The sequence below is a fragment of the Dendrobium catenatum genome, unplaced genomic scaffold, assembly GCF_001605985.2.
Source record: "Dendrobium catenatum unplaced genomic scaffold, ASM160598v2 original_scaffold_102810, whole genome shotgun sequence".
Classification (NCBI taxonomy): domain Eukaryota; kingdom Viridiplantae; phylum Streptophyta; class Magnoliopsida; order Asparagales; family Orchidaceae; genus Dendrobium; species Dendrobium catenatum.
Window position 1 is genome coordinate 1 of NW_021421248.1, and position 3,183 is coordinate 3,183.

Here is a 3,183-nt window from a genome sequence, read left to right on the forward strand (position 1 = left end):
GGATGTTTGTTTCCTTGCTTAATTGAACTGGTGCTACAGAACTGCCCGAAGTTGAAAGAGTTGCCCTCTATGTCTTCTAAGCTCGAGAGATTGGTGATATATAAAACTGGGTGGACGACTATGAATTTTGGTAGCAATGCAAATCCTATTCCCCTTGAAAGATTAGAGGTCTATAACTGTCAAAACATCGCATCTCTTTATCTAGCTGTTGAAACAGCAAGGCTTGCAGCACTAAGATACTTGAAAATTAAAAATTGCCCGAATCTGTTTTCTTTGGGAAGATATCGAAAAGTGGAGACTACTAATAATTGCCATCTCATGCTCAGCGATGTCTTTATAAGTGATCCATCAGTGTTGCTAATGGAGCCATTGAGAAGTATCGCCTCCTTAAAAAAGCTGAATATTTGGTCAAATGATGAGTTGGTTTTCTTTTACAAATGAGTCGGAGCAGTGATTTCTGAAAGCTAGGTCTTCTCTTTCTGAGCTGAATTTTTTATTTCTCAATTCCTTACAATCTCTACCTTCCTTCTTGGAAAGCTTATCTTCACTTCAGATTATATATATTTATGTTGTTCCCATGCTTCGGGAATTACCCAACCTTCCTCCCTCTTCGGGAAACTACGATGCTGCTCCTGGTTTGCGCTATATAGAAGATGAAGAAAAGTGCTAACCGCAGCTGAAACTTTATTTATTTGCAACCAAGATTGATTGATTCCGCACCTAACAATTTCTCTGAAAAAAAGATGGGTTAACTTGCAGAAACCACTGCTCTAACTCATTTGAAAATGAAACTAACATTAATTTGCAGCGTTTGGAGTTGGGAAGATTTCAAGCACATTGTAGATCTCAACTTTTGGATGAGAAGGTGCTTGAGAATTTTATACCACATGAAAATCTAAAGAAACTGAGGAGAAATGCTTACATGGGTGCCAGGTCTTCAATATTCGCCTTGTTGTAGCCCTTTTTGAGATCCTGTACTATATCAAGCATTTCTTGAGAGCATGGATTATCTGCGTTCTTACCTTCTTAGCCTTTCTTCTTTCTACCAACTTCACATTCATATGGGTTTCATTTACTCAAGTTTTGGATTGAGGCTGCTAGATTTTTTTTCTTCCTATGAGACTTATTATTACTCAAATGTTTGATCAAATAAGTCTGTCCTTTGGGTGGGAAAGAATGAAAGGAAAATTTCTCGTCCCTTTATGCTGTTTTTATATATTTAGGAATTAATGGAATGGCAGGAAATATGGCCATCACATCTCCTCTACTTCGTCCATTTTAAACAGGAAGCGTTCTCTATGTTCATCTGAAATGTTCCTTTTTTCAGATCGGTGGCTGCCTCCTTATTGAGAAATTTGTTTTGTTTGTTTGTTTTTTATTTTTCTCGAGAGGGCTATGATTAGTTATATGGCCCTAGGGGTTCTCCTGGATTGGCCTCTGGATGGCCTCTCTTCTGTTGTGTTTTTTTACATACATGAATTATAGGCCTTGAGGGGCTGTTTTGCAACAAGCTTGATTTAATTACGGCTTCGGTTCCGGTGGCTTTCTTAATGTTTTCTAAAGAAGTTTAGGGTTTAGGAATCTTTGTGTATTGTTTCTACAATTTCTTGAGAACCTGGATTGCATGGCTTCTTGCCTTCCTAGCCTCTTCTCTCCAAAAACTTTACATTTATAGGATTCCTCAGCTCAAGGAATTACCAGACCTCCCTCCCTACTTGAAATCTCTGTCAATACTCTACTGCCATTCCGACTTGAAGGAGCGCTACCGAAGGTTCTGATTGGCACAAGATAGCTCACATTCCTTATGCAATCTTCCTACCGAGTAGGACCACTTGCTTTAATGAAATTTTCTAATCTAATGCCGGTTTACGAAGTGTGGGAATTGAAAAAAAAAATACACCAGAAGTGAACGTTACATTTGTTTTATTTGCTTGATAAAAATGTGAAGTTTCAGCCAGAGCTGTGGTTGGTAGAGGAAACAAAACATGGTGATGATCCAAGCATCAACATCGTGCTGAAGATTAATGACCAACATGCAATACTTAGGCAGGAAAGAGATGATGGGAAATAATGAATACAGGTAACCACAAATTATCATTTAAATCTTTCATATATAGTAATTCAAGTCATAAGCTAGCTTATTATTTATATGATTCGGGTCATTATCTATCATTTGCTTTCAATCATCATGCAGGAACATGTTATTTAGTTAAATTCATGTTATATACATACTTATTATAATAAGTAATAACTATCAGTGCATACTTATTTTCATTTAAATCATGTTTCCCAGTCTGGGAATTTCCCATTATTGTGTAATTCAAAAGCTATAGCTTAAGAGTAAGTGGGATTAGAACAATTTGTCAGGTTTTCTTACTTGTTTAAATAAGTATTATACAGTGATTATTTTATTGTTAATGTTTATTTTCATTTGATAATTATGGTTTGTGATCTTGAATTAGATCGAGGTGCCTTCAATGCCGTTAAAAGTTAAAATATTGATGATTCCCCTCCAACGGTGTCGATTATGGAGCATAAAGAACAACTGAACAGAAACATGGAGAAAAGATCTGCAGGCTTTGTCCAGCGGGTAAGAATTTGTCCAATCTGTACACCAAAACTGACAATATAGTTCATGCAAGCCTAGTTTAGTTTATTTTCTAAACCATTTTGAAAGATCTGCAGGCTTTCACTGGTCAACAATGCCAGATTTAATGGTTACACTTGAAAACACCATGGTGCTACTGAAATACTAAACAAGTGGAAATCAATATTACTTAGTTGTTCGCATGGAATTGGCTAACATTTGCAACTATCAACAGCTTGCCGATCAAGAAGATGGGAATTATTGAGTTATAGAGTTTAATTAATGTCCTATGAAGAAACATAGAGCGGAGATTATTACGTGCGGAGCCCGGACGGAAGAACCGCCCAGATCCTGAGAGTGAGTATGCGATACAATTACTGTGCACATCATGGTTTTATTGGCACTCATAGAATCCAGATGCAACTCCGGTCCGGACTCCGTATATCATAATCCCTCTATGTGGATTGAAACTCATGGAAGGTATATAATATTCATTATTTGTTTCATTGTAGAGATTTTGGAGAGTTCACCTGTAATTTCAGTTACTCAAAATTTTCATTATAAAAGGGGTTTTGTTATTACAGCTTCATTACAAC

General features: G+C 36.7%; 1 long non-coding RNA gene across 1 annotated transcript; it reads left to right on the forward strand.

The window, feature by feature from the left end:
- The first annotated feature begins 6 nt into the window (after window positions 1-6).
- Window positions 7-3,170, forward strand: LOC110112103. Its single transcript, XR_002304990.2, has 3 exons — window positions 7-2,080; window positions 2,463-2,590; window positions 2,686-3,170. It is a non-coding gene; the product is annotated as an uncharacterized LOC110112103 (long non-coding RNA).
- Window positions 3,171-3,183: the final 13 nt, after the last annotated feature.